The sequence below is a fragment of the Balaenoptera borealis genome, assembly GCF_965194805.1.
Source record: "Balaenoptera borealis genome assembly, chromosome: 5".
NCBI lineage: Eukaryota > Metazoa > Chordata > Mammalia > Artiodactyla > Balaenopteridae > Balaenoptera > Balaenoptera borealis.
Window position 1 is genome coordinate 26,308,768 of NC_138862.1, and position 13,280 is coordinate 26,322,047.

Here is a 13,280-nt window from a genome sequence, read left to right on the forward strand (position 1 = left end):
AAGCCTGGACTAGATGACAGTTATTTAATTGAGTTTATTCTATTGAATCTATTCTAAAAGTCTAGGAATCTATAGTTTCTAGTTTATATTTTCTATCATTTTGAACTTTTGATTAATGATTTATTCTTAAACTTAGATTTTTTATTACAAAAATACATTTGCATGACTTGTACTTGGATCTTATGTAAAATATAACCCAAGTTTATACATATTCCAGTAAGTAATAAAATAATGCTTTAACAAATAGGATTTCATTTCCAAAATAACAATTGCTATTGGTTATTGAGTGCTTTACATTAAGGTATTTATGTATTTTAAATACTCAAAATCTGTTTTGACATGGACATAGTTATTTCCATTGTACAGGTGAGAAAAGTGAGGCTTAGAGAGGTTAAGTAATTTACCCAAGTCCCCAAAGCCAATCATTGGTGGAGTCAGGATTCCAACACCATCCCTATGTCTCCATAGGCCATCCTTGTAATTGAGTCTAGATTATGCTCCTGTATCTGTCTATGACAGCCAGCAACAACAACGACAAATGAATAAAATGACTTTCTAACCACAGGTCAAACAAAATTAATGTAAGGATACAGATTTTCAGCCCATAAGGGAAAATTATATAATTTTTAAAGACTGCAGTCAGCAGTTTTTCTTTAAATAAAAGTGGGGGGAGGAGGAAATAATCACAGTTAAAGCAAGCTGAAGAGCATTTGAAACAAATCATATGACAAGAGTGGATTGTAAAGCTTGGTTCTTTTTTATTTCCTGCTTTTAACTGGATCTAAAACACATAACTAAGTTTAGTAGGCAATTTATTACCAATATAATCAAGAGAGTAGGAAAAGTGAGGAAATAAAGAGAAATCATTCATTAAGTGTTCTCTAATTAAAGTATGTCATGTCCTTTCTATACCACTTGTAGCAAAAAGAGAAAGCTGTATTTGAAATAAAGGGTTCTTTGGCTAACATTCAAGATACATTAAAATAAAATGTCCCCAATTAATAAAATGGTATGAAATTTGATTGCCTATAACAGTCTTTTTATGGAAAAAAATAATAATACTCTGTAGCTTAGGAGTAGTGTGAAATATATCTGTAAACCACTAAGAAGCCTTTTGTTATGAAACTCTGAAATGCTGATGCAGCCCTGGTATCAGCAAATATATCATTTTATTGCAGAAATTCAAGGCCTATGGCAATTCAACAGAAAATTAATTAGTATCACCTCACCATATATCTCAACAGTATTAGCTAAAATGCCAATTTTGTAATCACTTTTCATTAAAGCCAAAAATACTAATTAAAATTGATTTTTGCCTGTGCTTTGGTAAACGGCTGCCAGTTAATGGCTTTCAGTTGTAATGCAGACCTTTAGTTAAATTAATTTTGTATGTTGTCTCCTTCCTTTTTGTAAAGATAATAAAGTGTGAAAGGATAAGAGATGAGGATGCAGAAAAGGGCACTTCTCGTGCAGGAGGAATAGTGAAACGTACAGAATTCTGGGGCTTTTGCTAATTCTAGCATGACCATGCTCCTTTATGTGCTACTTTTAAATATGTTATTTCATAAGCAAAAATAAATAAGGCTCCTTAACATATAAGTGATAAGAATTCATTCTTATAAGTTGTTTGAATGATTTTTAAAGAATTTTCTGAATAAAGTCATATCCTTATTTGTGTGATGTCACCCATTTGTAAAAAAACAAAACCATGAACTTGGCCCATGTTTGGAGGATCACTGGGAACCAATCAAGAATAATTTAAGTCTCAACATATGTTAAATGGAAGGTGATACCTATATAAGCGTCAAATCCCTTTCATTAGAGCTAAATAGAAAAATAACAAACCATAAATCTCTTAAAGGTTAATCCACAAAGGCTTTAATTGTTCTTTTAACTTTTTAATTAATATAAAAAAATTGATATGGTGCCAGAGTTGAGTTTTGAGGGGCATCAGGATGGGATAGATGAGGACGAGGGGTTGGGTTTTTCCAATAAGTGATGAGATACAGTTAGTCATTTTTAGTCAGGTTCTCTGAGGAGCCAAAACATAGAACCAGAAGCCACATGGGCAAAATCAAGTTCAGAATTCTAGAGTTCCATGGATGCAGAATGAAAATTTGGCCAATATTTCTGAACTTAGACCAAGCATATGGGAAAAGGTATAAAGGAGATCCCAAATAAGAAGGCCATGTTCAAGATGCTAAGAGCCAATAAACACAGGCAAAAATCCATTTTAATTACTATTTTTGGCTTTAATGAAAAGTGATTATAAAATTAAGATTGAATCTTAAAATCTTAGGTTAAATTCTAAGATTCCTAAGAGGTAGGAATGGGAGGGGAGCAGAATTTATGGTGTTCAGATTCAGAGACCTGCATGGAACCTGTATGATTTTCTATAGGACTCTGTGACCTTGGGACCTTTACTCTTTACCCCTAACCCTCACCCCTAATTATTACAACTACAGATTTACACTTTCTATTCCATTCTCATACAAAAGCAAAATATATTTCTTCTTACGACGTTAGGAGGATAGAAATTTTAATAAACAAATATACTCTAAGAGTTAATAAATAATAGTTGTAAATCTCTCAGGTTCATTTGCAACGTGTTTACACAAAGGGATTATTTATTATTTAGTACACCCTTGACGTTAGGGCAGCATAAATCCCAACTATTATGAATGCCCCAGATCAGAATTATCACTATACCAAATAGCTGCCATCCTAAAATGGGATAAAATATGACTGAATATTTCAGTTTGTACCATGAATTCATAACAAGGAAGTCATTTGGGGTTCCCCATAGACTTACCTAGGGGCAAGTCTTATGATCTCTTTATCCAACTATATTTTGCTCACATAGCTAGGATCATATTTTAGATTCTGATTTCTAAGCATCACTAACAGAATATTCAAAAGTTCTACATGTAAGATAACATGAACAGGGGATTTATGATTGATGTTTGCCACTACATTATTTGTTCAACATCCCCAATATCTAAAATTGCCCAAAAATTACATCATTAAGTCATTTAACATTCATTTTAATGATAAAGAAACTAGCCAGAAAATACTCAGTAGCCATGAAATTGTTCTTTGCAACTCTACTCTGAAGCAAGTGTGTTCAGTAATTTCCCAAGCAGTGTTCCAACAGTGTAATATTTTAGTAATTGTTGGCAGATATTTTGCCACTTATTTGAAGCAGTCATCAAACATAAAAAGAGATTCTATTAAACTGGGTTTGAGCAATGTAGCATAAGAAACACTCATCCTTGTCACTAGAAAGAGAGTAGAACCAGCAAAACAACAAATCAGTGAAATACCACAGAAACAATTTTAATCTCCATTACACAGAATTCAACTAAAACTGCAATATCCATCAGGCTTCCTAAAATTGACTAAAGGAACACTCACAATGAATTTCTATCATGATTACCACTGTCCTTGAATTTGTAACTTTTATTGATCATTAAAATGCCTGAAGTTAATTTAAGGTTTATTTTTGTTTGATTTAGATGTGAGATATATCTTCTGAACCCTTGGATATTGGAAAATGTCTTTCCGTGTTCAAAAACATAGAAGATAACTTCGCTAAATGAAAATTTAGCACTTCAAGTTTTCCCTCTCAAAATTCTATCACTTTAACTCCATTTAACTGTAGCATTTAGCACTGAGGAGAAGTCTGAGGCTAGACTTTTTTTTTTTTTTTTTTGTCCTTTTGAAAACAACCTAATAACTTTTCCCCAAAGAAGGAGGTGTCAGATGCTTTTCTAATTTTTGTTTTCAAAGATTTTGTAAGGCTGTATTTAGATGTAGACTTGTGTCATTGATTTTGCATAAATGAAAAGGAAATTTTCAATCTGTACTAATTTTTTTCAATTTTAGTTTATTTTCCTCAATTAAGACTCTGGTTACTGCTGCTAAGTGTTCTAATGCTTATGTCAGATATCCTACAATTATCAAGCATTCTACATGTTATTTTCTTCCATATATCTATTTACTCACTTATACTTTTTTATACCTCTACCTTTATTCTCTCCAATCTTGAAGAGCTTCTAAAATGATGCACTCTATCACTGATGTAATTCTTCCATGGTATCAACTGTGCTCTTCACTACACCCTTAAAATCTTCATTGTTTCTTCCATCATCATTTTAGTTTTCTACCTCAACCTCTATTCTCCAAATGACTTTCTGTTTCTGTCTAATAGAGGCTAGATCTTCACACTTCGAAAGATGACAGTTTTCTAATAACTTCTTTTGACTCCCATTGTGGATCATTTTAAAAGAATGTTTTTCCTCTAACATTTCAAGATATGCTTCCTGTCGTCATTTTAAAATACATTTGAGAGTTCCCTCATTTGTAGTGTCTAATCCTGCTAATAAAATTAAAAATTTTTATAACTAAAATTTTCTAAAAGTCAGAGTGTATAGGTTTTATTTGGCCCTACTCTCTATTTACGTGGGTGTCAGTTAAATCTCCCTCCAAGATACAGGATAGCTTGATGTATACAATTCCTAAGTATCAGTATATGGCAGGTTTTAATTCAATGTAGGTATATTGGGATAAAAATAGAGTTCTTTATTATTCCCACCCTCTGATATTCTGAACAGATGTTAAATATGAAAATCTACAATATCTTTGTCATACTGAGTGAAGTAAGTCAGACAGAGAAAGAGAAATATCGTATGATACCACTTACATGCGGAATCTAAAAAGAAATGATACAAATGAACATATTTACAAAACAGAAACGGACTCACAGACTTAGAGGATGAATTTATGGTTACCGTGGGAGGGGGGAAGGGTGGAGGGAAGGGATAGTTAGGAAGTTTGGGATTGACATGTACACACTGCTATACTTAAAAAGGATAACCAACAAGGACCTACTGTATAGCACAGGGAACTCTGCTCAATGTTATGTGGCAGCCTGGATGGGAGGGGAGTCTGGAGCAGAATGGATACATATATATGTATAGTTGAATCGCTTTGTTGTGCACCTGAAACTATCACAACATTGTTAATCGGCTATACTCCAATATAAAATTAAAAAAAAAAAAGAAAAGGGAAGAAAATCTACAATCTTCAGAAGGCATTGTGATCAGGTTCTCATGCCTTTGTTGAAAGCACTAACCTTCTAGAATATCAGTCATTCCAAAATTTCTTGTTCTTTCTTTTTTGGAAATTTGTGGCCTTTGCATAGATAAAATATTATTGATAATTATTGGATATGGTAAAATAATATTGTTCAAGCTGCCACAAATAGTAAAATATTTACAATAGAAAGAACCCTACCCAGAATCCTGGCTAATATTAAAGTTCTAATTATTTTAGAGGAATTTTGTTGAAGTTAACCTTTTTCCCTGCCAAATCAAATAAGAGGTTATTTTCACAAAGGAGAGAAATACTTATAATCTCAAGCAACAGACATCAGTTGGAAAAGTTTTTCAACACTACCTTAAATTTTTACTCGGCATAACACATAACAGGACTTCTCTTTCCAATCAAGATGGAAAGAAGGATTATGATTCCCGATAAAGGAGAAACAAACAAGCTAAGCCCTATAATTGCCCCACCTTTTTGGCTGGACAGAGATTCCAGACCACAATGCAGGGAGGAGGAGTCCAAGCAGAGCCCAGAGGTCTCCCCGAGAGGACCAGAGTTAAGAGTCCAAGGAGGCCAAGATGGCTAGAGTTTATAGGGCAGAGTGCCAGAGAGTAGAGTCCTTCACAGAGAAAGTGCTTCTGAAATATGCAGAGGATCCCTCTCAAGTCTCCAGATGCACGTGAGTGAGGAAACTACCCAAAGCCAGGAAAAAAAAACACCCAAAAGGACTAGTGGTGATATTCTTCACAGCTCATACAGGGCCAGGAATAGTTTGTGTTCTCACTACCCAGACTGGAAAATTTTCATAATTCACAGGCCATCAGAGTACTCAGAAAGGTATCACCTCAGTAATGGGGCAAAATTAATCTAGGACTACAGGCTGCTCTGATCCCACTTAAAAAAAGCTTAAAAGCAAGCCATTAAAAGATCAAACAATTTCCACATAACCTAACTGCATCCTAGAAAAAAACCTCAAGAATACTTACAGGAATAAAAAATAATCAGCACCCAACAAGAAAAAATACATAACATCTGGCAAGCACTCAATAATTATCAGACATGCAAAGGAGGAAAATATGACCCAAAATGAGGAAAAAGAAATCAATCAATAAGAAATTGAAGAAAGATCAGAAATGTCAGATGATAAAATTAGTAGATAAAGACATTAAAATATGCACTTAACTATAATTCATATATTCAAGAACATAGAGGTAAGATTGAGCATTTTAAGTAAACAGTAAAGATTTTAACAGACAAACTGAATTTCTGAAATAAAAAATTCAATGTCTGAGATGAAAAATAAATTGAATTAAATTAATGGCAGATTAGATATTGAAGGAGAAAAGATCTGTGAACTTGTAGACATACTAGAAATTATCCAAAGGGAAACACAAGACAAACAAACAAAAAAGACTGAAAAAAGGAATTAACATAGCATTAGTAAACTGTGGCACAACTTCAGGCAGACTAGTATATGTGTAATTGCGGTTTCCAAAAGAGAGAAGAGGGTTGAGGGAAACAGGAAAACAGTTTGAAGAAATAGTGGCTAACTTCTAGTTTCCAGTGACACATGTAAGAAGCTTGGAAGTTGCTACTATATCCTACTAACAAATAAAAAGCCGAACAAATTGAAAAATCAATAACTCTTCATAGATCTGTAAAAGAAGTGAAGTCACAGGGCAAACTGCTGCCTCCAAACTGGAGAGACAGACAGGTGGATACAGAAAATCACAATATACCATTAGAAGAATCTTCTGTGGGGATCAGTGCCAGGGTAGAAAAACCTGAACTGAAATTGACAAATTGTGGACAAGTCTGAGAGTTAAAAACTCAAGGAGGCTCCAGTCATACGGAAGTAATACTTCTGTGAGTTTTACCTCCAGGCGTTCAACCGGGTTTATTTCTCATAAATATTGGGGGAGATCCCTCATGCTTCCAGCAGGGAAAGGAGGAAGAGAACCATCTTGAAATACAGCAAAGCACTCTGTTTTTCTTAACAAGTTCTTCCCTCAGGGGAAACTAGTTAACCAGAACCTACTCCGCTGGGGTTTTACCAGAGTCTAATTGACCAGGAGGAAGGGAAACACCCAATTCCAGCTTACTCTGGCCATCCTGTTCCCCCTAAGAGGGAAGAAAACAACTGGGAAACACTTTTGCAGAAGTAGTACCCAAAAGTTTTGAAAAATTTAATGAAAACTTTAAACATGTTGATCCAAAAAGCCCTAAATAAGAAATATTAAGAAAACTACACCAAAGCAAATCATAACCAAATTGCTTAAAACCAGTTATAAAGAGGAAATCTGTGATGGTTAATTTTAGGTGTCAACTTGACTGGGCCACAGGGTACCCACATTAAACATTACTTCTGGATGTGTCTGTGGGGATGTTTCCAAATGAAATCAGCATTTGAATCAGTGGACTCAGGAGATTGCCCTCACCAAAGGGCAGGGGTGGGGGTCTCTGTTGAAGGCCTGAATAGAGCAAAAAGCAAGGGAAGGATGATTCCCTTCTCACCTGCCTGCATGAGCTGAGACATTGATCTTCTCCTGTCCTTGGTCTGGGACTTACACCATCAGCAGTTCCCCTGATTCTCCGGCCTTCAGACTCAGACTAGAATTATATCACCAGCTTTCTGGGGTTTCCAGCTTGCAGGTGGAAAATCATAGAACTTCTCAGCCTCCATAATCACATGAGCCAATCCCTCATAATACATATGTATTATTCCTTTCATAGATATAAAACATATATGAATATATACAAATTTTATATATTTTTCCCTGTTCCTCTGGAGAACCCTAATATAAAATCTTGAAAGCACCCAGAGAAAAATTGACACATTATATACAGAAAAACAAAAATAAGAATGATGGTAGATTTCACATCCAAAAAATGGAAGTAGAACATCTTTAAAATATGGAAAGAAGAAAACCGCCAAACTAGAATTCTATAGCAAGCAAAAATGTCTTTCAAAACAAAATCCTTCAAGAAGAAAGAAAATGATACTAAACAGAAAAATGGGTCTAAACAAGCAAATGAAGAGAACAGAAAATAATAAACATGTGAACAAATATAAGGATAATATAAAACAAAAGTGAGTTTTTTAGCCTTCTGCTAGTAAAATCTCTCTCCCTGTAATATTACAAAGATCCAAGCAGAACTTAAAGTTTTCCCCACTTCATCTTAACATAGGGGATGGGCAAAAAGAGGCTTATCTAGAGATGACTGTTTCTCTCATCTGAAATGACCTACTGTAGTAGAGCAACCAGGTCTTTCTCAGTTGCTTCAACAATGAGCCAGCTGATACCATCCCTCCTCTTCCCTAGCCAAAGAGGCTATGCCTGAACTCTGATTCCCATATTCCCATGTCTCCTCCCTGGAGAGAGGAATTCAACTTCCTATGAACCCTCCAAAGTACCTAGGTATTAGGTTGCAAGGTTTCCCAGACAATTTATATAAAGAGCTGGCTTCCAAATCCAGACCTCCTGGTGACCCAGTGGTCTGTTTGTATACCTACTAACAAGGTTGCTCTCACAGTTGCCCTATAAAGAAGGCAAAGTGACAGGAAAATGGACACCCTCCATACTAATGCAAATCTAATCTGTTTCTACTAGATGGCCTAGGCTCCAGTATTATCTCCATGGAATAAAGAGAATGCAGGTACCACATGCCTCTTCCCTTCTTATCGTCCTTGATTTGTAGGCTTCTCCCAGTCAAGCCTGTACCTTAACCCTGTAGGACATGGTGGAAGTCTTCCCAAGCAAGCCCTGATACATGACACATGGTGGTGACTGTGATGGGACTCAATTTGCACCAAAATTATTACGTCTTTTGTACCGAAGATGATTTACAGTAATCATATCAATCACCACTCATCTTAGGTGACTTGGTGCACAAAAAGGAGAACCTCCCATGTTCTCTAACAAAGATTTTTCAAAGTGCCAAGCAGGCAAAAGTTTTCACAACATAGGGAAGAAATGAAGTCTAAAAACATTTTATGCTTTCCTAACATTACCATTATTATAAATTATAGGAATCATTTCATAAGAATAGAACATTCTCAGCCTAACGGTACTGTGCTTTCCTAGTGACAGTTTTAAAATGTGTGCATTCCCAGAAGGAAGCACAGTCATGCTACAAATGACAGGAGGCAGACAGTGGGCAGGCTTGCCAAGTCACTGCTAGGATGAGCTAAAACATGGGTGTTTAATTCAATTTCATAGCCCTAACAATCGGTGGACATTTCTCTCAGACTCTGGGATTAGGTTGACTCAAACTTATTTTAAGGTGTTATGGGTTTTCTTCTTTGTTTCTGTGTTTTATCGACATTTTTGTGAGCATACAGGAGAGACTATGTCAATAGACCTTAAGTTGTATATTATTTTATTTATTTATTTTTTTAAACAGATTGCATGGTTTTCTGCAGAAGTGGTACCTATTGTTTGTCTATTTATTTATTTGTTTGTTTGTTTGTTTATTCGGCTGCACCAGGTCTTAGTTGCAGCAGGCGGACTCCTTAGTTGCAGCTCACAGGCTCCTTGGTTGCAGCACGTGGGCTCCTTAGTTGTGGCATGTGAACTCTTAGTTGCAGCATGCATGTGGGATCTAGTTCCCCGACCAGGGATCAAACCTGGGCTCTCTGCATTGGGAGCTCAGAGTCTTATCCACTGCCCCACCAGGGAAGTCCCAAGCTGTATATTATTTCAAATGAGACATCTTTGAACTAACCTTGTGTGTATGGGTCTTGATTCTCTTCTTCTGTCTTGAGTTCTTTCCCAGGATGTTCTCATGATCCTTTACGTAAATCTATTCTTGTTGGCTCTATCTCACCAGTTCATTAGAAGTGGAGAGTTATGTGAAAGAACTTTGATAACTGCAAAATACAAATAGATTATCACTCCCATATTTCCCCTGCTGTGAGTAAACAACTATGTTCTAATCATCCCCCAAATCAGAGTGATTTGTTCCCTGTAGTCTGAGATTATAGGACTATTACTTAGTGTCATCTTACCACAAATAAATCCACACATTGATTATTAAAGTTGAAAAACTATTTTATCACAGGATACTATAGGAGGGATCAATTCTTAATATCACCTGAAGAAAACAAGAAAGTGATGGCAGAGAAGTAACAGGTGTACCTGTGAAAAATGATTTTTGAATCATGAATATTAACGAATCAGTGGGTCATGAAATCAGTTATTTGGTTATGATCATCATTTTTAAATATAAAACAGTATAAATAGGAAGAATAGAAAAATAAAACTGCATTGCTCATAGTAACAGTAAGTACGAGTGTGTGTTTGCATGGGCTATGTGTACTGGGTCCATCTAATGCTTATTCTGTTGGTGGGTGATAGGCAAAAGCCAATTGCTTAAAATGTGATTTCAGTTTGGGTTCTCTTTCTGCTTCTTCCTTGAACCCTGATGTGGTTACAAAAATCGAATACTTTACAAATACTTCTCTAATCTCTAAAAAAATATTTATTGAATTTCCTAAAAGATGATTTATAACAACCTAATTTACTATTTTGAGTGGCTGCATATTACTTCCTAGTATGGATGTAGGATTGTTTGTTCACCTATTCGGGTAGTTTGCTTTTTTCCAGTTTTGTGATTAACAGTCCTGCTAAAAACATCCTAAACATGCCCTTAACTACTGTGATTTTATTTCTTTGGCCTAGATCCCCATAAGTGGGAGTGTTCTTCACAGGGTTTACAAACTGACATCTGAAGTCATTTCGTAACATCCGTATATTTTGTTTTAGACTTGCTGTACTTCTGGCTTCACATTTATGAATCTTTGCTGAAATGACTTATTACCTTTTCTTTAGAATCTGGGTGTACCAGTCTGGGTTCTTGGTTACAAACAAAAGAATCAACTTGGGTAATAAATCAATAAGATCCAATTGGAAAGTACATCTGTCACTAACACAACTGAGAGAAAGCTGGAATACAAGACTCAGAACAAGGGAAGAATGCATCCAAGTCTCACCATGGTACAGTTTTGTGAGAAGGCATCTGATACCACACTATCCATCAGAGTTAGTATTCAACACTGAGGCTTAAAACTCTTTAACTGTCTATGAGTCTATGTCCCTCCATAAAGATTTCAAAGCCAAAGTAGAGAAGCAACTTGCATGAGCCTAGGACACAGGCCACCTCACTAGCTTCTAGGGATCAGTCCCACTCAGTTCTCCATAAAGTAAGCAAAGTGAGCCTCCTACCCATTTTCTGATGCCTTTCAGATGTTTTAGAGTTCACAGCTTGTACTACTCAAGATCCATTTTTACAAACTTCTTTACATATTTCTCATTCCAAAACAAAAATTTTAATGACACAGTTCAACTTTTTCTTGTATAGTCACAAGAGGGCTCCTCTCCTCCAAAAGCCTCATTAGTTACTTCGTCTAGATTATAATTATCCTCCCTATAGTTTTTCACTGTTATATCTGAACATTCCACAACCAGTGAACTAAATTGTAAATTTTACCACAACCAACTCCCTTAAATTAGAATAGGAAAAGAAAATGACCAAAAAAAAGAAAAAAAAATTGACAACTAGTTCAACTAACTAAAAATATTCAGAACACAATGAAGGAGAAAATATAGGCAGAGGCTACAATCTTCGATTCTGTGACTGGCGGTGTGGCTGTAACCAGTATTTATGATTCTCCTCCTCCACTATGCACTCTATACTCTCACTGCCTTAAAACAGTGCCTCTGCTAATCAAGATTCTTTATTTAGTGAGATATTGCAAATTTTTATTCCAAAGGGAAGAGAACTGTTATCGATTATCTTCACTGTGATAACTCCCAAATCTCAGAACCTTGCAAGAACAAACATGTATTTCTCATCAAGTTACATGAAAGTTGCAAGTCACCTGTGGGTTGGTTCCAGGTTGAACATCTGCTCCATGTCTCTTCTTACTCATGGACCTAGGCTGAAGGAAGAATCATCCGGCCCTTTCCTGATCCATTCACTCTTCTCTCTCTTCAATCCACCAACACTACCCTCCCCAGTCTCCAACTAAGCTTTCACCCTCATCTCTCAAATGAAACAGCTCTTGTTAAGCAGGGACAGGGCTGGGGTGAGATAAGTGAGGCAATAAAACTTTGTACCTTGTGTTGGGCACAAAATTCAAGAGGCAATAAAAATTCATCTATGAAGATGAATAATTTTCAAGCAATATTTTAGAAGTCAAAATTAATGCCTAAGGGGGCTTCCCTGGTGGCGCAGTGGTTGGGAATCTGCTTGCCAATGCAGGGGACACGGGTTCGAGCCCTGGTCTGGGAAGATCCCACATACCGCGGAGCAACTGGGCCTGTGAGCCACAACTACTGAGGCTGCGCATCCTGGAACTTGTGCTCCGCAACAAGAGAGGCCGCGATAGTGAAAGGCCCGCGCACTGCGATGAAGAGTGGCCCCCACTTGCCGCAACTAGAGAAAGTCCTCGCACAGAAACGAAGACCCAACACAGCCATAGATAAATAAATAAATAAAAATTTAAAACAAAATTAATGCCAAAGGTCACAATGAACTCATCAAATGTTTAAATAAAGATAAGCTCAATATTATTGATGTTTCCTTTTGCCTCAGTCTCCAGTATGGTACTCAGCATGGTACTGTTACCAATTCTGTCATTATTTAAATGTTGAATATTGTAGTCATTGTGAATTTTGCATTAATTTTTATTTTTTAAAAATATTGTATTAAGGTATCATTTAATTGCGTTAAAATACTGAGATTTTTGGCACCCAAGGCAAGTACCTCACTTGGCTTACCCTAGTCCTGGCCCTGTAATTAAGATCACCAGTGATACGGATATTGCTGAAACCAGTGACTCAACTCTCAGCGCTCTTCTTACTTGACCTGTGAGCAGCATTTCACATGGCCGATCACTATCTTCTTTAAATAAATCCTCCATGTAGCTTCCAGGACACAGTTCTCTCAGATCTCCTAGCTCACTGGGCACGCCTTCTCTGTGTCCTTTGCTAATTCCTCCACATTCTTTTAACACTGGAGGGCCCGGGTTTCTGTTCTCAGACCTTTCTCTTCATTTTTTTCTACGCACTCCCTAGGGTAGCTAATTGAGTTCCATAGATTTAAAAAATGCTTTTAATTTAAAAATTCAAATTTATATATTCACTTGGTCCATTCCAGCTGCTATAACAAAA

The 13,280-nt window shown here is 36.2% G+C and overlaps 1 long non-coding RNA gene across 1 annotated transcript in view; it reads right to left on the reverse strand.

Annotated features, from left to right (window-relative positions):
• Nucleotides 1-13,280, reverse strand: part of LOC309628723 — a 263,640-nt gene that overhangs the window by 55,824 nt on the left and 194,536 nt on the right. The window contains exon 2 of the long non-coding RNA XR_014244669.1: nt 9,832-9,976. This is a non-coding gene — a long non-coding RNA (uncharacterized lncRNA). The remainder of the gene's footprint in view (nt 1-9,831; nt 9,977-13,280) is intronic.